Below are 24,654 nucleotides of genomic sequence, written 5' to 3'. Positions count from 1 at the left end.
AGCCCATGGGCTGCACAAAAATCTAGCAGCCTCCTACCGTTGTTATTGAGCTGATCTGGCCCATGCCCTCCAATCACTCCAGACCAGGTGCCAGTATCATGACCAACTCGGGCATTGAAGTCACCCAACATGATGACTCTATCCCGAGGGGCCACTTTAGCCAGCACCTGTGACAGGAGGTCATAGAAGGCATCTGACTCATCGGCTTTGCCTGCATCCCTCCACGGATGTTCATCTTCGGTGGGGGCATAAGTAACCACGACCACCATTCCTCGCCTCCGGTTGATGGGAAGGCGAGCCCAAAGTAGCCTGGGGCTTACAGCTTCCCACACCTCACCGCCACGCTCCCACGCCCCCTTCATTCTTTTGTTCAAAAGAAGACCCACACCCTGTTGTTTGGCAGTCTGCTGCCCCGAGTAGAGGACTGTCCACCCCTCATGGTGGCAGGAGCCAGAGCCGGTCCACCGGACCTCCTGAATGCCACATAGATCCAGGCGGTACCGGTCCAGCTCCCGACAGAGGAGTGGCAGCCTCTCCTCTGCAGTGAGCGTTCGAACATTCCACGTGGCCAACCGTAGTGGCTTTTCGTTGTTTCTGGAGTAGCCCCGAGGGTAGGTATTCAATCTCCTGGCTCCGCCAATTGGGGTTTGGCCAGGAGACGTCATAGACGCCTGGCCCCCCGGGGCCTCCGGCACAAGCTTAGTTGTTACATATTTCAGTTTAATTCGTAGTTTCGTGGTAATTAATTGAAGGTGGAGGGGTTACCAGCCCCTCGCACCCGTCCAGAGCCCACACACACACACGTGTACACACACACACTCACACACACACTCTCACCCACACACGTGTACACACACACACGTGTACACACACACACTCACACACACGTGTACACACACACACGTGTACACACACTCACACACACACACACGTACTCACACTCTCACACACTCACACACACACTCACTCACACACACACGTGTACACACACACACTCACACACACACATGTACACACACACACGTGTACACACACACACACACGTACTCACACTCTCACACACGCGGCGAGTTCAATCGTCGAGGAAGCAGTCCGGATACACAGGCGGCCGTCTTACAGCTACAGGAATGCTCTGACGTGCCCCCCACCCCAGGAATGCTCTGACGTGCCCCCCCCCAACGCCCCCCCCCCCCGCACCTCAATCGCTTTCTATTCTACCGCTGCTGTGGGTCCAGCAGCAACAGCTGCTTAGTCCAAACGGACACTGCTAACGCCGTGTGTGTGTGTACACGTGTGTGTACGTGTGTGTGTACACGTGTGTGTACGTGAGTGTGTGTACACGTGTATGTGTGTACGTGAGTGTGTGTGTGTACACGTGTGTGTGTGTACGTGAGTGTGTGTACACGTGTGTGTGTACGTGAGTGTTTATGTACGTGAGTGTACACGTGTGTGTGTGTGTACACGTGTGTGTGTGTACACGTGTGTGTGTGTGTACACGTGTGTGTGTGTGTGGGGTGCGGTGATGTAGTGGTTAGCGCTACGCTGCGCTATGAACCTGGCGACCCGGGTTCGATTCCCGCTCACGGCCAACACCAGTGACGATTATCTGAACCGGTCCCGGGCCTCCCCTAGGTCGACTCAGCCTCAAATGAGTACCTGGTGCGGTGTGTAAACATTGCCACTAGGGAGACAAAGGCGGTCGGGCGTGGTGCTGGTCATCCACCCCCTCGTGTACCGTTCCGGCCTTCATAGGTGCTCGCTAACAGCACTTGCCCCTACAGTCTGTTAAGGCTATACGGGGGATCTTTGTTTGATCTTTGTGTGTACACGTGAGTGTACACACAAACCGGAATTGATAGCTTGAAAGCATTTAGCGCGGGGCCCTTGAAAGTGCGAGGCCCGTAGCTACTACTACTGAGTAGCAGTAGTAGCTACTACTACACAGTACTACTACTACACAGTAGTAGTAGCTACTACACACTTAGCTACTACATATGTAGCAGCTACTACTTAACTACATATGTAGTAGCAACATATGAATCTACTACGTATGTAGCAGCTACTACTTAGGTAGCTACATATGTAGCTATACTACATATGTAGTATTGTTGGGGGTGGTTGGTTGGTGGTGGTGGTTGTGATAGTGGTGGTGGATGGTGGTGGTGGTGTTGACACTCAGCTGGCGGTCGGGCATCTGTGGTGTTGCCTGGCCGTGGAAATCGATCGGAGCGATCGACTTGGGAACTCCCTTGCGTTGTTGGTTTTGGTAGACGACTTCAACATCAACTTTCGTCCGGACTCAACGCTCCCCCCCACCCTCCCTCTTTGTTATTTTTTTCCTCCATAAAGAAGGACCATTGCCCGAAACGTCGTCTATTATACAAACATCAGCACTGGGGAGACAAAGGCGGCCGGGCGTGGTGCTGGCCACCCACCCCCAGCCCCCCCGTCATGGCCACTTCATAGGCGCTGCTGCACTTGCCCCAAAGATCACCCGCCTGTGCGGGTGATCTTTGTCAGGGGCTTTAGACGTCGCGGAAGTGCGCGCGTGTCCAAATATTTAGACGGAGCGACGGCGAACAATGGCAGAGCCACGCGGTGGGCGCGAGGCGAGGTCACGTGGTGCGCGAGGCGAGGTCACGTGGTGCGCGCTGCTCACAAAGAACGCCCCCCCCCACCGCCCCCGCCCCCACGGGGGGTCACTATGATACTGGGTGGCCCAAAAGTCAGGACACATAGGGTGACTATTATACTGGGTGGCCCAAAAGTCAGGACACATAGCGTCACTATTATACTGGGTGGCCCAAAAGTCAGGACACATAGCGTCACTATTATACTGGGTGGCCCAAAAGTCAGGACACATAGGGTTACTGTTATACTGGGTGGCCCAAAAGTCAGGACACATAGCGTCACTATTATACTAGGTGGCCCAAAAGTCAGGACACATAGCGTCACTATTATACTGGGTGGCCCAAAAGTCAGGACACATAGGGTGACTATTATACCGGGTGGCCCAAAAGTCAGGACACATAGGGTCACTATTATACTGGTTGGCCCAAAAGTCAGGACACATAGGGTTACTATTATACTGGGTGGCCCAAAAGTCAGGACACATAGCGTCACTATGATACAGGGTGGCCCAAAAGTCAGGACACATAGGGTGACTATTATACGGGGTGGCCCAAAAGTCAGGACACATAGGGTTACTATTATACTGGGTGGCCCAAAAGTCAGGACACATAGCGTCACTATGATACGGGGTGGCCCAAAAGTCAGGACACATAGGGTTACTATTATAAGGGGTGGCCCAAAAGTCAGGATTGATAGCGTTTAACAGGTAGGCTTTCCCGACCAATATTATTCATAATGAAGGTTTCTGGGTTAGATCGCGTGAGTGTAAATGTGTCGTAACCCTCCACCACCCGACACGGCCAGTGAGGTTTGTCACGTCAACAAAACGCGCCAGTTAGTTTACTACTTCAGCCCACCGGTGTGTTGGAGAGTAAATCCACAACGTTGACCATTTGAGTACGAGGACTATTCTGGTTCATGTAATTACCAGCGACACGTCATGATACTCAGATTTGAACATTCTGTGGATTTACTCTCCAACACACCGGTGGGCTGAAGTAGTAAACTAATTAGCGCGTTTTGTTCACGTGATAAATCCCTTACTGGCTGCCTCGGGTGGTGGAGGGTTACAACACATTTATACTTGTGAATGAACACGTAGCATTGTTGTTATTATACAGGGTGGCCCAAAATTCCCGATACACCGAGTTACTGCCATTCTCTATGTAATTTGATGGGTCTCTGTGCGAGTCTGTCGGTATCTATGTAAGTCTGTGGGCCTCTATGCAAGTCTGTGTGTATCTATAAGTTGATGGCTTTTAAGCCCTTACTGGGTGTGTCGGGTGGTGGAGGGTTACGACACATTTATACTTAACGCCATCTCACCCAAAAACCTTTATTATGAACCTTTCACGTAATCAGACAGAGGCGACGAGGCGCGAGGTTGCCAAAATAATTAAAAATGGCAAAGTACAAAATAAATATTAGCTTCAGCGAGGCATAGGCCTTAATAAACTGAGATCAAATAAAGATATATACATTCTAGCAGTTGACAAAGGCCGTTCAACTGTGGTGATGTTCTGAGCAGAGTATGCTAATACAATTATAGATTTACTAGAGGAAAGTACCTTTATATTAAAGTTAAACAAGACCCAACTAATACGTTGGAACGTAATACGACTGTAATCATTGCAAACTCATTCATTCCCAAGGCTGAGCAATCCCAAATTAAACCAAGGGCCTCAAAACCATCAAGACTTTACAGGTTACCAAAGGTTCATAAAATCACCCATAGTAAGTGCAATCGGCTCTGCCACATATAAATGAGCACAATATGTAACAAACCAAATACAGCCCTACATCGGTAGGACATCTTCATTCATAAGAAACTCGGAACTTCTTGGGAATGTAATTAAAGATATTAAACTGAATCCGAATGATATTCTGGTAAGCTTTCATGTAATTTTTCTATTCACGAATATTCCGGTTAATGAGTCAATGGCATTACTGGTAAATAAGGCAGCTTCACCAAAAGATAATCCAAAATTAGCTGAGCATTGTCTCAATAACACTTATTTCTTATGGAAAGATGATTTCTTTAAACCAAAGGAACGAGCAGCAATGGGCTCTCCTTCGCCTCCTGCCATTGCGAATCTGTACATGGAAGACTTTGAAATAAGAGCTCTTGCTACAAGGACACTAAAACCATTTTTTTGGTTTAGATATGTGGATGACAATTTGGTTAATTCTAGATTTGAAGCTTTCGTGACTGCAAGAATTCATACTCTTTGGTTCTATTCGGTAAAGTCACGTAGATAAAAAACAAATTAAAAATAAAATAAAGAAAAGCTTGAGACTACAATAACACCAACGAAATATGAAATACTCACAAACACAACTGTCGGCAGCTGCAGAACATGCTTGCCAACAATGACATTCAATTTATTTGAATAAAGTTGAAGTTTTGCGTAAAGCGAATTATTACTGGCCTAGACTAATTCGAGAATCTATTGAAATTTAGAGAAATAAAAATAACTTTTACCGCTCTAACAGCTATCGGCTTAGTGCGGTCTGGAAGCGTATTGTGAAGTAATACGCCTTTCAAGAGTATTCCTTGTAAAGCCAACACATGCTCATCAACTGTGATCAAGAATCTCCTGGTAAATATAATTACAATAACCTCCCCTGTTCGCCCTCTGCTCTCAGCGCGTGATGAGCTCAGTGGTGACGTCGTCCCTGCTGCTGCTGCCCTCTTTAAGACCGGGAGCCAGGTGGAGGGCTTCACGATTCTGGCAAATCGCCCGGTGGTGCCGGTTGATGTAATTACCCGCGAAACGTCACTGCACACTACAAATTGTTAAATATTCTGGATTTACTCTACAACACACCGGTGGGCTGAAGTCGTCACTAATTAGCGCGTTTTGTTAACGTGACAAATCTTATTGGCCGCGTCCGGTATGGAGGGTTACGACACATTTAAACTTGTGAATGAACACAGCATTGTTGTCATTATACAGGGTGGCCCAAAATTCAGGACACATCGGGTTACTTAAGTTGATGGGTCTCTGTGTGAGTCTGTTGGTATCTATGCAGGCTATGGGTCTCTTTGCAAGTCTGTGGGTCTCTATGCAAGTCTGTGAGTCTCTATAAGTTGATGGCTTTTATGGCCATAGGTTGCACGTAAGTTTACTTCTCTATGTGGGTTTGTGCATCTGTGGGTTCCTATGTGAGTCTGTGGGTATCTCTGTAAGGCTGTCTATTCTACATATACCTCGTCAGAGTCTATTCTTGTCTCTACAAATACAGTGGATGGGTAATTCAATCTCAGAACACTGTGGACAGGGCTGTTAGCGAGAACCTATCACGGGCAAGCGCTGTTGGGGCAGGGGCTGTTGGGGCAGGCGTTGTTGGGGCAGGCACTGTTGGGGCAGGCGATGTTGGGGCAAGCGCTGTTGGGGCAGGCGCTGTTGGGGAGAAGCACTGTTTGGGCAGGCGCTGTTGGGGCCGACGCTGTTGGGGCAGGCGCTGTTGGCGAGAAGCGCCTCTATAATAGCCGAGACGGCACACGAGGGGTTAGGTGGCCAGCACCACCACGCCCGACCGCCTTTGTCTCCCCGGTGACGATGTTTACTCGGCACCGCACCGGGTACTCATTTAAGGCTGAGTCGACCTAGGGGGTGCCCAGGACCGGTTCAGAGAATCTTCACTGGTGCTGATGGTGGCCGTGAGCGGGGAATCAAACTCGGGCCGCCGGGTTCGTAGCGCAGCGTAGCGCTAACCGCTGCGCCACCGCTCCCCACACACACACACACGCACACACGCACGCAGGCACACATCTCTGCAGTATATATACACACATGCACACATGTAAACACACACTCACACACATAAACACATATACACATGTGCAGTGTAGAGACACACGCATGCACGTAAACAGAGATCCCCCGTGTAGCCTCTGACAGACTGCAGGGGCAAGTGCTGTTAGCGAGTAGCAGCACCTGTGAAGGCCGGAAGGGCACACGAGAAGGTGGGTGGCCAGCACCACGCCCGGCCGCCTTTGTCTCCCCAGTGCTGATCTTTATAACGCCACAGCACGCGCCCACTTAAGGCTGAGTCGACCTAGGGGATGCCCAGGACCGGTTCAGATAATCGTCACCGGCGTTTGTGGCCGCGATCGGGAATCGAACTCGGAGATCGACCGGGTTCGTAGCGTAGCGAGCCAACCAATGCACCACCGCTCCCTACACACACACACAAACACCACGTGACCGTTTATGGCTGAGTCGACCTAGGGGGAAGAGAAAGGCCCTCATCTCTTGACTGAAGCACCTCTCCATCGCCATCTGTAGACCCCACCGCAGCTTGATCGCGAAGCTGAGCGATCTTTCGTTGTTTTTATTTTCAGCACACGCCTCAACAACAACGTTGGGCCAACGTTGGGCCAACGTGCTTGGCTGCTGCTGCTTTATTTCGCCGCACGATGGGCCACGTCGCCGAGATATCATTCGCGATGGCCAGGGCGCTGCTGAAACAGAATGCGTCTTGCTGCTTTTAACACTTTAGCGCGGCTATTTTTGATATGTAAACTCATTTGTCAAGGCGCCCGGCTCCTCCCACCGAGCTTTAAAGACGCTGCGAATCTTAGCGGCGGTCATTGAGGCGCTGTCGTCCCGACAGTTCTGTTCCTTCACCTGCAGAAGGCCACTTGTGTTGTGGCCGAAACGTCGTGATTTTTGTTGTTTTATTTTTTTACCTACGTGACTTTACCGAATAGAACCAAAGAGCGTGTTTAAAGTGATCTGTTTTACCCTCGCAATACTTTACACTCGTATCGCGTTTGTTTGTGGTCACGTTCTCACCCCGTGCCCGCTCCTGGACATGTGAGAAAGAGCTTTATAGCTCATCGGATTCCTCGTAAAATACAAAAAACAAATCCTGATTCTGATCTGTAGAGCGCTGTAGATGAGAGGGCCACGTGGTGTACGGGAGGCTTGGGTTGCTTTAAGTAGACAGTGAGTGAGGCTCAGAGAGCCAGAGACCCAGGGCTCGCTCATTAAACGAAGATCAGCAGCAGCAGCATCAGCAGCACACGACATCTTCAGGACACACAGTTTAATCCACGCAGTGATGCACTTCAACATGATATTTGGTACAACCCCAATACATTGTAACCAATATAATCCATAATATGGGTTTCCTTTGGGGTAGATCACGTAAATATAATTGGCTGTCCGCCTGATGTAGCTAGTCGTAATTGCTGGCGAAACGTCGTACTCAGATTGTAAATGTTGTGGATTGGCTCTCCAACACACAACCGGTGTGCTGTACTAGTTTACTAAACTATACACTACACTATACACTACACTATACACTACACTATACACTACACTATACACTACACTATACACTACACTATACACTACACTATACACTACACTATACACTACACTATATATTTAGTGCTGTACTAGTATACTACACTATACACTATACTATACATTACACTATATACTAATGCTGTACTAGTATACTACACTATACACTACACTATACACTAGTGCTGTACTAGTATACTACACTATACACTACACTATACACTAGTGCTGTACTAGTATACTACACTATACACTACACTATACACTAGTGCTGTACTAGTATACTACACTATACACTACACTATACACTACACACTATACACTAGTGCTGTACTAGTATACTACACTATACACTACACTATACACTAGTGCTGTACTAGTATACTACACTTTACACTACACTATACACTAGTGCTGTACTAGTATACTACACTATACACTACACTATACACTAGTGCTGTACTAGTGTACTACACTATACACTACACTATACACTAGTACTGTACTAGTATACTACACTATACACTACACTACACACTACACTACACACTACACTATACACTAGTGCTGTACTAGTATACTACACTATACACTAGTGCTGTACTAGTATACTACACTATACACTACACACTACACTATACACTAGTGCTGTACCAGTATACAACACTATACACTACACACTGCACTACACACTAGTGGTGTACTAGTATACTACACTATACACTACACTATACACTACACTATACACTACACTATACTATACACTAGTGCTGTACTAGTATACTACACTATACACTACACTATACACTAGTGCTGTACTAGTATACTACACTATACACTACACTATACACTAGTGCTGTACTAGTATACTACACTATATACTACACTATACACTAGTGCTGTACTAGTATAGTACACTATACACTACACTATACACTAGTGTTGTACTAGTATACTACACATTACACTACACTACACACTAGTGCTGTACTAGTGTACTACACTATACACTACACTATACACTACACACTACACTATACACTAGTGCTGTACTAGTATACTACACTATACACTACACTATACACTACACTATACACTAGTGCTGTACTAGTATACTACACTATACACTACAGCTGTACTAGTATACTACACTATACACTACACTATATACTACACTATACACTAAACTATACACTAGTGCTGTACTAGTAACGAATTACCACGTTCTGTTCACGCGACAAACCTTACTGAATGGCTGTGTTGGGTGGTGGCGGGCTTAACGACACAACATTTCTATATCACGCGATCTGACCCCAACAAACAACCTCGCTTACGAACATCAGTGACGACTTTGGAACTCTCCCAGGTCGGCTCGGCCTTCAACATGCACCTGATGCTGTGTAAACAAACAGCGCTGGGGGAGACAAAGGCGGCCGGGCGTTTGCTTGTTAACAAAACGCCTTTAGGCGACGAGTGGCGCTACAAGACGTCGTTCCCAACCATCACGAGCCGCTTCAAAGCTTTCAACTCCGGTTCAGTGGTTGTGCACTTGCTCTATTACCATAGTACTATACCGCCTTCGACCTTTACGAACGAACGGGTGTTTAAGGTTAGCGATTTGTCGCATTATTATCTGGCTGTGTAGTAAATGAAAAAATACAATTACTTTACTGTGCAAGTTTTTAAAAAAAGTGTGTTTTAATATTTACGTATTTATTATTTTCATTTCGGGCCCCTTTAGAACAACATGCTACAGGGCCCGCACCAACTTCACTTAGTTCTAACCCCCCCCCATGACCCCCACCTGTGGCTGTCATCCCGTCAGGGGTCTCCATCATCATCATCATCTCCATCACCATCATCACCACCACCACTCATTGATCAATTATGGCTTTATTTTTTGGTGATTTGGAAAACTTTTTTTGGTTTGGACATGTTTGTTTTGTTGTAGCACGGAGTTAGACTGATGGCCTTAATCTAAGTTTTTGTGGTTGTTGTTGTTGTTTGACTTGCATCCCACTGGGATTTTTTGCACACAGCGTTGGTGTACGGTGCTTTTTTCAGGAATATTTTTGCTGTTTTTTTCCCATGGCTTTTCTGTTTGCAGAGTCACATAGTCACTTCAAGATGTTTTTCTTGTTCGTGTTTTTGTTTGTTGTGGTTGCACCCGATTCAAGAGCCGAATGTCTCACAGGGCTATACCAAAGTAAACTGAACTGAAACTGATTCATTTCGCCATCGCCTCTCTTGATGGTGCCCTGCGCGTCAAAACCGGTCCACAGTGTTGTTGTCGTTGTTGTTTGCTCCGTCTTGAATGAACGCCGCCTAAAAAAATGATGGGGGTGGTGAAGGAATCTTTGTCTTTAGTTTCCGCGTTGGAGAGACGGGGATGCGAATGACGAGATGAGCGCCAATTTTCGTCAACCTCCACATGCCACGCGTGGCCACCAGGCGGCGATGCAGCCACGCACGACGGACTCGGGAGGAGGCCACGGGACAGCCCCACGTGGTCGCCACGGGTTGGCACCGACTGGAGATGACCGGCAGATGCACACCAGCCGTGCCCCCCTGCTGTGCCAACACGGGCAGCATGGGGGGGGGGGGGGTTGGGGCAAAGATCCCCCGTGTAGCCTCTAACAGACTGTAGGGGCAAGTGCTGTTAGCGAGTAGCGGCACCTATGAAGGTCGGAACGGCACACGAGGGGCTGGGTGGCCAGCATCACGCCCGGCCGCCTTTGTCTCCCCAGTAACAATGCTTACACGTCGCACTCACTCATTGAGGCCGAGTCGACCTTGGGGAGGCCCAGGGACCGGTTCAGATAATCGTCACTGGGTGTTGGCCGTGAGCGGGAATCGAACCCGGGTCGCCAGGATCATAGCGCAGCGCACTAACCGCTACACACACAACACAACAACAACACTAAGTGGCGGTGACGTCACCACGACGCTTGTGCCAGGCCACGTGCACCTTGAGGCCACGTGAAGTGTCGAACGGCCGCTGGCAGAAGGTCACGGGGCAAACCTAGCAGGCTCCAATGAGTTGACTGCCAGATGCACCACCTCTTCTGACACTGCGCCAATTGTTGAAAAAAAGGATGATTTTTTTTGCCTGCTACGGCCCACTTGAGCTATACTGGCTATGTCAATAAAGACCTCACTCTACGTCAACAAAGTCCTCACTCTACGTCAACAAAGTCCTCACTCTACGTCAACACAGACCTCACTCTACGTCAACACAGACCTCACTCTACGTCAACAAAGATCTCACTCTACGTCAACACAGACCTCACTCTACGTCAACAAAGTCCTCACTCTACGTCAACAAAGTCCTCACTCTACGTCAACAAAGTCCTCACTCTACGTCATCACAGTCCTCACTCTACGTCAACACAGTCCTCACTCTACGTCAACAAAGTCCTCACTCTACGTCAACACAGTCCTCACTCTACGTCAACAAAGTCCTCACTCTACGTCAACACAGACCTCACTCTACGTCAACAAAGACCTCACTCTACGTCAACACAGACCTCAATCTACGTCAACACAGTCCTCACTCTACGTCAACAAAGTCCTCACTCTACGTCAACACAGTCCTCACTCTACGTCAACACAGTCCTCACTCTACGTCAACAAAGTCCTCACTCTACGTCAACAAAGTCCTCACTCTACGTCAACAAAGTCCTCACTCTACGTCAACAAAGTCCTCACTATACGTCAACAAAGTCCTCACTCTACGTCAACAAAGTCCTCACTCTACGTCAACAAAGTCCTCACTCTACGTCAACACAGTCCTCACTCTACGTCAACACAGTCCTCACTCTACGTCAACAAAGTCCTCACTCTACGTCAACACAGACCTCGCTCTACAGTGAGGGAAAAAAAATGTGATCCCCTGCTGATTTTGTACGTTTGCCCACTGACAAAGAAATGATCAGTCTATAATTTTAATGGTAGGTTTATTTGAACAGTGAGAGACAGAATGACAACAACAAAATCCATAAACGCAGGCGGCAGGTGGCAGGCGGCGGCGTCCTTCACGAGCCTCCTCCACAGAGGCCGATCTTGACACCGCTGGTACCAGTCATCGGCAAGTCCACTCAGCTCCACGTCCTCCTGTACCACATCACTCCATCTCTTCTCTAGCCCGTGCCTGGCAGAGACAAAGATTGCCCTATAGCCTTAACAGACTGTAGGGGCAAGTGCTGTTAGCGAGCACCTATGAAGGCCGGCACGGCACACAAGGGGGTGGGTAGTCAGCACCACGCCCGGCCGCCTTTGACTCTCCAGTGGCGATGTTTACTACACACCGCACCAGGTACTCATTTGAGGCCGAGTCGACCTAGGGGAGGCCCAGGACCGGTTCAGAATAATCGTCACTGGGTGTTGGCGTGAGCAGGAATCGAACCGGTGTCGCCAGGTTCATAGTGCAGCGCGCTAACCGCCACACACATGTACACAACAACAACCACCATTCGCCACTAAGTGGCGGTGACGTCACCACGACGCTTGTGCCAGGCTATGTGCATCCTGAGGCCACGTGAAGTGTCGAACGCCCGCTGGCAGGAGGTCACGGGGCAGACCCAGGTGCCACGGGTCGACTGACTGAGATGACTGGCTGATGCACCACCTGTGCCCCCTACTGTGCCAACTTGCTGTGCTTCAGCCACCCGGCGCTCCGTTCGTTGTTGTGAGCGTCGCTCCTCCGCCCTCCGTTGTTGTTGGAGGGCGACTGCCTCCAACTGCCCAGTAGCGTCCTTCACGAGCCTCCTCCACAGAGGCCGATCTTGACACCGCTGGTACCAGTCATCGGCAAGTCCACTCAGCTCCACGTCCTCCTGTACCACATCACTCCATCTCTTTTCTAGCCCGTGCCGCGCCCGTTTAGCCCCCTCGATCCGGTCGAACAAAAGCTTCTAGATTTAAAGCTTTCGTGACTGCTAGGATCCATAATCTTTGGTTCTATTGGGTAAAGTCACGTAGGTCAGAGGGCAGATCAGCTCCACGGTAGGTCCTGGTGTCAAGGACATGGGCTCGCATCCGCTGGTCCGTCACTATGTAGTCCAGCAGATGTTCTTGCTTGGACCCGGCATGCATCCATGATGTTGTGTGGATGCGCCGATGCCGGAACAGTGTGTTGGTAATTACAAGCCCATGGGCTGCACAAAAATCTAGTAGCCTCCTACCGTTGTTATTGAGCTGATCTGGCCCATGCCCTCCAATCACTCCATACCAGGTGCCAGCATCATGACCAACTCGGGCATTGAAGTCACCCAACAAGATGACTCTATCCCGAGGGGCCACTTTAGCCAGCACCTGTAACAGGAGGTCATAGAAGGCATCTGACTCAATGGCTTTGCCTGCATCCCTGCAGGCAAAGCATAAGTAACCACGACCACCATTCCTCGCCCCCGGTTGATGGGAAGGCGAGCCCAACTGCATAACGATTCACGCGCTGCGCTATGAACCCGGCGGGCCGAGTTTGATTCCCGCTCACTGCCGGTGACGATTATTTGAACTGGTCCTGGGCCTCCCCTAGGTCGACTCAGCCTCAAACGAGTAAGTGGTGTGGTGTGCCAACATCGCCACTGGGGAGACAAAGGCGGCCGGCCGTGGTGAATCCAAGTCCCGGTAGCAAAGCTCGTATTTCATAAATCTTCTGTTCGGTAACTTCGGTTTCATTCCATTGTGTTTCGGTCTTGGTCGAAAGTTAAGTTCAACTTTCGGCTTCCACCGAAAGTTACTTTTTAACTTTCGGTCTGGTTTCAGTTTCGGCCGAAACCAGAAATTCAGTTTCAGTCAGCCTCCAAGACAGACACACACACACGGGTACCAGTTTGACACGTAGGCCTTCGCAACCAGTATTATTTATAATAAAGGTTCTTGGGTGAGATCGAGTTATTTATGTGTCACAACCCTCCACCACCCGACACGGCTAATCAGTAAAAAATGTGTCACGTTGACAATAGACAAAATAGTTCACTACTTTAGCCCACCGGTGTGTTGAAGCATGGATCCACAACACTTACACTTTGAGAAGTACGCCGTTTCGCTTGACATTGCATCCAGCATCTGCGGGCGATTTGCCAGAATAGTGAAGTCATCCACCTGCTCCCGGTCTTAAATAGTGCAGGATGACGTCATCGTTGTTGAACCTGATCAGGATTTGAGATCAGAGGCGGGGGGGGGGGGGTGTTTGCAATTATTAAATAGCTCAGTAATCAGCCACTTAGCATGAGACTCACCTATTTACCCACTCACCCACCCACTGTGTCACCCACCCACCCACTCTCCACGTGAAGCTGGAGTGGCGAGGCTATGAGGCTGTGTAGTAGTAGTAATGGCTCTACACGAGGTTGTGTAGTATTAGTAATGGCTCTACACGAGGCTGTGTAGTAGTAATGGCTCTACACGAGGTTGTGTAGTAGTAGTAGTAATGACTCTACACGAGGCTGTGGTGTAGTAGTAGTAATGGCTCTACACGAGGCTGAGTAGTAATAGTAATGGCTCTACACGAGGCTGTGTAGTAGTAATGGCTCTACACGAGGCTGTGTAGTAGTAGTAGTAATGGCTCTACACGAGGCTGTGTAGTAGTAGTTGTGGCTCTACACGAGGCTGTGTAGTAATAATGGCTCTACACGAGGCTGTGTAGTAGTAGTAGTAATGGCTCTACACGAGGCTGTGTAGTAGTAGTTGTGGCTCTACACGAGGCTGTGTAGTAGTAATGGCTCTACACGAGGCTGTGTAGTAGTAGTAATGGCTCTACACGAGGCTGTGTAGTAGTAGTTGTGGCTCTACACGAGGCTGTGTAGTAGTATTAGTAATGGCTCTACACGAGGCTGTGTAGTAGTAGTAATGGCTCTACACGAGGCTGTGTAGTAGTAGTTGTGGCTCTACACGAGGCTGTGTCCACACACTTCAAAGGAGTTTTCAGCAACCGCCTGGACCGGAAGATGGCGCCGTGTGCGCGCCTCTCGCGTCACGTGTGACATCGGGGTCTCCACTACTCGGTACCTGGTCACCTGTACCACCCCGTGTACCCTCTACACGTTGCTACAGAGATCCCCTACCGTGTAGCCTTGACGCACTCCTGGGGCAAGTGCTGTTAGTAGCGAGTAGCAGCACCTATGAACACACAAAGATGCTCCATACAGCCTTACGGGGCTGTAGGAGCAAGTGCTGTAAGGAGCGAGTAGCAGCACCTATGAACATACAAAGATGCTCCATATAGCCTTGAGGGGCTGTAGGAGCAAGTGCTGTAAGGAGCGAGTAGCAGCACCTATGAACACAAAGATCCACTCCCATCGCAGGTGTCACAGGTTCTGGGCCAGTGGAAAACGCTCCGCGCCTCCTGCTGCAAGGCCCTGGGGCTGGAACGTCGTGGCGACGGCACGTGGTGGAGCTCCTGCACCCACTTCGACGATGAGCTGCACCACGTGGTGGAGTTCCTGCACCCACTTCGACGATGAGCTGCACCACGTGGTGGAGCTCCTGCACCCACTTCGACGATGAGCTGCACCACGTGGTGGAGCTCCTGGACCCTCTTCGACGATGAGCTGCACCACGTGGTGGAGCTCCTGGACCCTCTTCGACGATGAGCTGCACCACGTGGTGGAGCTCCTGGACCCACTTCGACGATGAGCTGCACCACGTGGTGGAGCTCCTGCACCCACTTCGACGATGAGCTGCACCACGTGGTGGAGCTCCTGCACCCACTTCAACGATGGGCTGCACCACGTGGTGGAGCTCCTGGACCCTCTTCGACGATGAGCTGCACCACGTGGTGGAGCTCCTGGACCCCCTTCGACGATGAGCTGCACCACGTGGTGGAGCTCCTGCACCCACTTCGACGATGAGCTGCCCCACGTGGTGGAGCTCCTGGACCCTCTTCGACGATGAGCTGCACCACGTGGTGGAGCTCCTGCACCCACTTCGACGATGAGCTGCCCCACGTGGTGGAGCTCCTGGACCCTCTTCGACGATGAGCTGCACCACGTGGTGGAGCTCCTGCACCCACATCGACGATGAGCTGCACCCCACTCTGGGAGGCGGTGGTGCAGGCTGCGGCAGGCAGCAACTTGGCCGCTGGGAAATCGGGCAGCAGCACAGGAGGGTGAGGTTGGTGATGGAGGTGTGTGTGTAGCTGCTACTCTAACAGCACTTGCCCCAACAGTCTGAAGGCTACACGGGGAATCTTTGACTTTGCATAGCTGGGTCGTTTAGCTTGCATGCCCAAGCAGATTTCGTTCGGCCGGATAGACGGGGCTTAACGGGCGCGGCACGGGCTGGAGAAGAGGTGGGTAAGTGGGTGAGTGAGTGACACGAGCTAGAGAATTGATGGGTGAGTGATACGGTAGAGAAGCGATTGAGTGGGTGACACGGGTTAGACGGAGCGACGTGGTTACGAGAGGACGTGGAGCTGAGTGGACTTGCTGACGGGAAGTACCGGCCGTGTCAAGATTGGCCTCTTTGGAGGAGGCTCGTGAAGGACGCTGTTGTGCAGTGCCAGGCTAGGTGCACCGTGAGGCTACTGGGCAGCTGGAGGTAGTCGCCCTCCGGCAGTGACGGAGGGCAGAGGAGGGACGCTCACAACAATGAGCGGCGCGCTGTGCGGTTAAAACGCAGCGAGTTGACACAATAAGGGGGTATGCAGGTGGTCGTGCATCGGCCACTCATCTCAGTCGGTCGACCCGTGGCACCTGCTGGGTCTGTCCCGTGACCTCCTGCCGGCGGGCGTTCAACACTTCACGTGGCCTCAACGTGGTGCACCTAGCCTGGCACAAGCGCCGTGGTGACGTCACCAGAACTTGGTGGCAAATGGCGGTTGTTGTTGTTGTTATGTGCGTCTTCCCCCTCACCCCCTCCTAGCTGCCATCCTCCGCCCGGCTTCCTGCACATCCGCCAGCAGCACGGAGCGTCCACGGACTAAAAGACGGTGGCGGTAAGCTTCAGGTCTTCTCGGCCACGGTCATTCCCTCCCTTCTCTACGCTTGCGAAACGTGGACCCCCCCCCTAATGGAACATCTTCGCCGGTTAGAAACATTTAGGCTAGCCTGCCTACGATCCATCCTGGGTTTAACCAGGCTGCACTGTGTGAGGAGCTCACAAATCTTTGAAAGATCTGGGCAAGGTCCCATCGGTGAGCTCCTCCGGCAGGCAAGGCTGCGTTGGCTGGGTCATGTAGCCCGCATGCCCAGCCACCGCATACCCAAACAGCTTTTGTTCGGCCGGATCGAGGGGGCTAAACGGGCGTGGCACGGGCTAGAGAAGAGATGGAGTGATGTGGTACAGGAGGACGTGGAGCTGAGTGGACTTGCCGATGACTGGTACCAGCGGTGTCAAGATCGGTCTCTGTGGAGGAGGCTCGTGAAGGACGCTACCTGGGCAGTTGGAGGCAGTCGCCCTCCCACAGCAGAGGGAGGAGGAGCGACGCTCACAACAACGAGCGGAGCGCCGGGTAGCTAAAGCACAGCAGGTTGGCACAGTAGGGGGCACAGGTGGTGCATCAGCCACTCTCTCGGTCGGTCAACCCATGGCACCTGGGTCTGTCCCGCGACCTCCTGCAAGCTGGCGTTCGACACTTCACGTGGCCTCAAGGTGCACATAGCCTGGCACAAGCGTCATGGTGACGTCGCCGCCAATTAGTGACGAATGGCGGTTGTTGTTGTTGGTAGCGGTGGTAGTGGTGGTGGCGAGTGCATCACTGAGGTGAGTGGCTGAGTGAGAAACAATGGAAAAGTTAATTTAACGTTTCCATTGTTTCCACGATGGTGCCTTGGTGGTGATATGTTAACTCCCTCACCTAATATGCAGGAGGTCGTGGGTTCGATCCCGACCCTGACGATGCCTGTATATTTCGAGTTTGCGTTTCTCTCCCCGTGTTCGTGTGACTTTGCCTCAGGGTCCTCCGGTTTTCCCCTCCACATTTGGAACCAACGTGCGTTTGTAGGATTTGGCTGCTATAAAGTTGTACATATAAAGCCACTTCATTGGGCTCATCATTTGTGGCCAGGTCGCTTCTGAATAAAGAGCTCTGTAGCTTGGTGGCCCTTACCTGGTAAAATAAAACAAATTGTAATATTTGTTTCCAATACCTTTTTTGCTGCCAGGATAATCCGACACTGGGTGGCGTTTTGCACTTCGCGATGAACCTGGCGGAACCGAGTTTGAACCCCGGTTACAGCGAAGGTCGGCAGCGACTTGTTCAAATATTGAATAAGCCCTGGAGCCTGCCTTCACCAACCTACACTGAGCGGAATGGTGAAGCGTGGCCATATAATCATAGAAACCTCATGAGAGACAACGGCCAAGGAAGACCTTCGTCGTACACCATTGGATTGACTGAGGGCCGTATATTCACTTTATACATTTTTATTTAGTAATAGGTTTTACCCTTTCAACCGGCACGAACACTGACACCTTTATTCAAGGCATCATATTTGCAATAACCACAACACAAGCAGTCAAAATTCAAACAAAAGAGACAACTCTGATAATAATATTGGCACTGTCCTTGAATTTGATTTTTCCACACCCGAGACGGCTTTTCTTAGAGCCTAGTCTCCATTGGTGTTGTTTGCATTTTTACTGCTTTTGTTGTGGTTATTGCAAACATGATGCCTTGAATAAAGGTGTCAGTTTTTGTGCCAGTTAAAAGGGTAAAACCTATTACTATATCTTGTTACTGGCAAAGGAGGTCTCATAATGTAAACATTTTTATTTATTAACCAGTTGGTGTGATTAATGCACAAAGTTTCTTTTCACCGACTTAATTACCCAGTGTTCACGAGGCGACGCTTGAGTGATTGTCCTCGACCATGGGAATCATTTGTGGCGTGCGCGTTTGAAACCTCCACTCTGAAAACAATTCAAAGGGGGTTGTTTATGAACTAATATCTGCCCAAAAGTCGCGATCACAATCAATAAACCGAACTGGGGTTTTACCCCTCCCAAGATGAGAATGTTTATTCGTTGTCTCCGTCTGCTTTCTCTGGAAGAGATCCTTTAGATGCCATTGCATTCATCTGCCATCACAACTTCACGGAGGAATACACGCACACGTGAACGGCGACATTAGAAAATTACTTTGCCTGTAACCTTGCAGTCGAACAATTATATTGCTTCGAGTTAACATAGAGCAGGGACTTTTCGAAACTGCGTTGACTTTGCGGGATTTAAGACTACGATGTGTTCTCGGGTTGTACCGTGTGTTTGGTGCGATGTCTGACGTTTCGCTGCACGTGCTGTGTGAGTTGCCGGTACGACCATCAAACAGCGGAACCTCAACAACATTCCATTATTTGCCCCCCCCACCCAAATCTTAATAATGAGCAATAGCCGTGCTTGCAAACGAGCGCCGTTTATGAATGAATGGCTCATAATTTATCCAGCCAATTGCTTCGGTGCATCTTGAAACGAAAGAATGCCCCCGGCATCTTTACTCCTTGCGCCACGTAACGAACAGATCCGTGGCGCAAGGAATTAAAGCATCGATGAGCGTATGAAGCGTCCGCAGGACTGCTGCGATTCATTAGTTGCCTCGGCAGCAGCAGTAGCAGCGGCTCTGTGGGTCCGCAGTGGCGAACCCGCCACGAGCCCCTTGCGGAGGAGGAGGCGGAGGAGGAGGAGGACTGCCCAGAGCCGCTGGACCGCGTGCCGGCGTCGGGAGCCGCACGGCGCCCGTGCCGGGCCTGGCCCTGGTGGCTCGCGACGCCGGCTCGCCCGCTCGATGACTCCGGGGTCTCGGGCCGGCTCGACTTGGGGGAGAGGGCACAGGGTGGAACTGCGGTGTAGGGCCGGATACGTGGAGGCCCTTCATCCAGCAGTGGCATGAGCAAGCGTTTGCAGGGCTGTACCTCGAGCTCCCAGAATGCAACTCGTGTTTTGTCATGACCAAGGATTCTCCGCAGCAGTGTTCTGAACAGTTTTGCACCGACAGAGAGAGAGAACCCCTTGAGAGGCAGCGCGCTCACCTATAACGTCCGGTGTACCACTCCCCACAGACGCATACAGACACACATACACCAGTACCACTCCCCACAACACACAGACACACACACACACCAGTACCACTCCCCACAGAGACACACATACACCAGTACCACTCGCCACAACACAGACACAGACACACAGACACCAGTACCACTCCCCACAGAGACACACACCAGTACCACTCGCCACAACACAGACACATAGACACACAGACACCAGTACCACTCCCCACAACACACAGAGACACACAGACACACACACACCAGTACCACTCCCCACAACACACAGACACATAGACACAGACACACCAGTACCACTCGCCACAACACAGACACATAGACACACAGACACCAGTACCACTCGCCACAACACACAGAGACACACAGACACACACACACCAGTACCACTCCCCACAACACACAGACACACACACACACCAGTACCACTCCCCACAACACACAGACACATAGACACACACACACAACAGTACCACTCCCCACAACACAGACACACACACACCAGTACCACTACCCACAACACAGACACACACAGACACCAGTACCACTCCCCACAACACAGACACACACACGCGGGTACCACTCCCCACAACACACAGAGACACACAGACACACTCACACGCGGGTACCACTCCCCACAACACACAGAGACACACACACACCAGTACCACTCCCACAACACACAGAGACACACAGACACACGAGTACCACTCCCCACAACACACAGAGACACACAGAGACACACACACACCAGTACCACTCCCCACAACACACAGACACACACACACCAGTACCACTCCCCACAACACACAGACACATAGACACACACACACAACAGTACCACTCCCCACAACACAGACACACACACACCAGTACCACTACCCACAACACAGACACACACAGACACACCAGTACCACTCCCCACAACACACAGACACACAGAGACACACACACACACCAGTACCACTCCCCACAACACAGACACACACACACGCGGGTACCACTCCCCACAACACAGACACACACACACCAGTACCACTCCCCACAACACACAGACACACACAGACACACACACACACCAGTACCACTCCCCACAACACACAGAGACACATAGACACACACACCAGTACCACTCCCCACAACACAGACAAACACAGACACACACACACGCGGGTACCACTCCCCACAACACAGACACACACACACACCAGTACCACTCCCCACAACACACAGACACACACAGACACACACACACACACCAGTACCACTCCCCACAACACACAGAGACACACAGACACACACACACACACCAGTACCACTCCCCACAACACACAGACACACACAGACACACACACACCAGTACCACTCCCCACAACACAGACACACACACACGCGGGTACCACTCCCCACAACACACAGAGACACACACCAGTACCACTCCCCACAACACACAGACACAGACACACACACCAGTACCACTCCCCACAACACACAGACACACACAGACACACACACACACCAGTACCACTCCCCACAACACAGACACACACACACGCGGGTACCACTCCCCACAACACACAGAGACACACAGACACACTCACACGCGGGTACCACTCCCCACAACACACAGAGACACACACACACCAGTACCACTCCCACAACACACAGAGACACACAGACACACGAGTACCACTCCCCACAACACACAGAGACACACAGAGACACACACACACCAGTACCACTCCCACAACACACAGAGACACACAGACACACACACACGGGTACCGTGTGTCCGGGACGGGTTGTTATGCACGGAATGTGAGTTCCCTTCCTGAACATGCAACTTGATGAATGTGATTGTGTGTTGATGTGTGTGTGTTTGTGTGTTAATGTGTTTGTGTGTTAATGGTGTGTGTGTGTTTGTGTGTTGATGGTGTGTGTTAATGTGTGTGTTTGTGTGTTGATGGTGTGTGTTAATGTGTGTGTTTATGTGTTGATGTGTGTGTTTATGTATTGATGTGTGTGTTTATGTGTTGATGTGTGTGTGGTTGTGTGTTAATGTGTGTGTGTGTTTGTGTGTTGATGGTATGTGTGTGGTTGTGTGTTGATGGTGTGTGTGGTTGTGTGTTAATGTGTTTGTGTGTGTCTTTGTGTGTTAATGTGTGTTGGTGGTGTGTGTGTGTGTTGATGTGTGTGTTTGTGTGTTGATGTGTGTGTTGATGGTGTGATGAATGTGTTTGTGTGTTAATGTGTGTGTTTCTGTGTTGATGGTGTGGTTATGTGTTAATGTGTGTTTGTGTGTTGATGGTGTGATGAATGTGTGTTCATGTGTGTGTCTGTTGATGATGTGTGTGTGTTTGTATGGTGATGGTGTGTGTGGTTTTTGTGTTAATGTGTGTTGATGTGTGTGTGTTTGTGTGTGTGTGTTGATGTGTGTGTTGATGGTGTGTGCGTGTTTGTGTGTTGATGTGCGTGCGTGTTTGCGTGTTGATGGCGTGGGGGGGAGCGGTGGCGCAGTGGTTAGCGCGCCACGCTCCGAACTCGGCGAGAATTCGGTTCCCGCTCAGCGGCCACCGCCAAATCCCAGTGACGTATTTACCTGGTCCGGTCCTGGGCCCCCCTACCCCTAGGTAGACTCAGCCTCAAATTGGCACCTCGTTGCAGTTGTGGACGCCACCGCAGGAGCGGTGAGGCTGCTTGAGTAGCGTTGTGCACAACGCGGCGTGCCAACAGCGCGCCACTGTACTCCGCGCATTCTGAAAGCCTCGGGGAAATTTGAGACTCCGGGATAACACTGACAGCACGCGGAGCTGAGAAAGTGCAGTTTGGCTCGGTGGCCTTCCACGTTGCTCTGCAATCGTTCAGAAGTTAAACGCAACAATACACTAAACATGACACTTTTATTATTTTATTTTTACCACGCTTGGGCCCCTACTGAACTGTGTAACTCTTTTTTCTTTTTAGAAGCCACCCGACTGTCAACGATGATCTCTCAACGAAGTGACCTCATCACCACCACGTGGGAATGTACAGCAGCAGCTGGATGACTCAAATCGCGCGATGTTGATTCGGAGTGCGGAGGGGAAACGCCGCAGGAGCCGGAGAAAAATAATCGACGCGACCACGGGGAGAGAGAGAGACGCAGACTCCAAATATACAGCAGCAGCAGCAGGGTCGGGATCGAACCCACGACCTCCTGCAGACCAGGCGAGGTAGTCAACATCTCATAGTCACCGTGGCGCCCCTTGCGGTGGAGGCAGCAGCGAGGGTTGGTGGATTAAGCACGGATGGGGTGTGAATATCTGTGTCTCACATGGGATGCTCGCTACAGCACTTGCCCCAACAGTCTGTTAAGGCTACACGGGGGATCTTTGTCTGTGTGCATGTCTCACAGGTGATGCTCGCTTACAGCACTTGCCCCAACAGGCTGTTGAGGCTACACGGGGGATCTTTGTCTGTGTGTGTGTCTCACAGGTGATGCTCGCTTACAGCACTTGCCCCAACAGTCTGCTGAGGCTACACGGGGGATCTTTGTCTGTGTGCGTGTCTCATAGGTGATGCTCGCTTACAGCACTTGCCCCAACAGTCTGCTGAGGCTACACGGGGGATCTTTGTCTGTGTGCGTGTCTCATAGGTGATGCTCGCTTACAGCACTTGCCCCAACAGTATGTTGAGGCTACACGGGGGATCTTTGTGTGTGTGTCTCATAGGTGATGCTCGCTTACAGCACTTGCCCCAACAGTCTGCTGAGGCTACACGGGGGACCTTTGTCTGTGTGCGTGTCTCACAGGTGATGCTCGCTTACAGCACTTGCCCCAACAGTCTGTTGAGACTACACGGGGGATCTTTGTCTGTGTGCGTGTCTCACAGGTGATGCTCGCTTACAGCACTTGCCCCTACAGCCTGTTGAGGCTACACGGGGGATCTTTGTCTGTGTGCGTGTCTCATAGGTGATGCTCGCTTACAGCAATTGCCCCAACAGTCTGCTGAGGCTACACGGGGGATCTTTGTGTGCGTGTCTCACAGGTGATGCTCGCTTACAGCACTTGCCCCAACAGTCTGTTGAGACTACACGGGGGATCTTTGTCTGTGTGCTGGCTGTTCGAGATGATGGGGCGAGGAAGGGGAGGGGCAGCAGGACGCGCGGTGACCCGGGGATGATGACGTGAAGTCACTCCCCCCCTCCCCTCCTCCCCCCCTCCTCCTCCCCTCTCCCTCCTCCCCCTCCCCTCCCCCTCCTCCTCCTGCTGCTGCCTCTGCGCTCAGCTACAGTGGGAGGAGGAGGAGGATCAGAATCAGAAGGAGCCAGGGAGGAGAAGGAGCCAGGAGGAGCCAGGAGGAGGTTGTGGTCTCGCGCAGCGGCGGCCCACGTGGAGGTGACACGTGTGGTGTGTGTGTGTGTGTGGTGTGTGTGTGTGGTGTGTGTGTGTGTGTGTGGTGTGTGTGTGACGTGTGTGTGGTGTGTGTGTGTGGTGTGTGTGTCTGGTGTGTGTGTGTGGTGTGTGTGATGTGTGTGTGTGTGTGGTGTGTGTGGTGTGTGTGTGTGGTGTGTGTGTGTGGTGTGTGTGTGTGGTGTGTGTGGTGTGTGTGTGGTGTGTGATGTGTGTGGTGTGTGTGGTGTGTGTGGTGTGTGTGTGACGTGTGTGTGGTGTGTGATGTGTGTGTGGTGTGTGTGTGTGGTGTGTGTGTGTGTGTGGTGT

The 24,654-nt window shown here is 51.0% G+C and overlaps 1 protein-coding gene and 1 long non-coding RNA gene across 4 annotated transcripts in view; one reads left to right on the top strand and one right to left on the bottom strand.

The window, feature by feature from the left end:
• Positions 1-11,888: 11,888 nt before the first annotated feature.
• On the bottom strand, positions 11,889-14,129 carry LOC142905728 (uncharacterized). Its single transcript, XR_012929747.1, has 2 exons — positions 13,976-14,129; positions 11,889-12,099 (listed from the first exon to the last, which is right to left on the bottom strand). It is a non-coding gene; the product is annotated as an uncharacterized LOC142905728 (long non-coding RNA).
• A 5,607-nt stretch (positions 14,130-19,736) lies between these two features.
• Positions 19,737-24,654, top strand: part of LOC116955202 (multidrug resistance-associated protein 1) — a 98,542-nt gene continuing 93,624 nt past the window's right edge. Inside the window, exons 1-3 of one of the 3 annotated variants that reach the window (XM_076052809.1) lie at positions 19,737-21,772; positions 22,919-23,166; positions 24,221-24,342. The gene's annotated coding sequence lies outside the window, so the exon portion shown is untranslated. Of the gene's footprint in view, positions 21,773-22,738; positions 23,167-24,220; positions 24,343-24,654 lie in introns of those variants that run through there. The other 2 variants (XM_076052811.1, XM_076052810.1) reach the window with 2 other exon arrangements.

The sequence above is a fragment of the Petromyzon marinus genome, chromosome 58 (assembly GCF_048934315.1).
Source record: "Petromyzon marinus isolate PM22_M1 ecotype Great Lakes invasive population chromosome 58, UKy_Petmar_22M1.pri1.0, whole genome shotgun sequence".
NCBI classification, from domain to species: Eukaryota; Metazoa; Chordata; class Hyperoartia; order Petromyzontiformes; family Petromyzontidae; genus Petromyzon; species Petromyzon marinus.
Note: the sequence above shows the minus strand (reverse complement) of the source record. Positions and strands in the feature narration are given on the sequence as shown.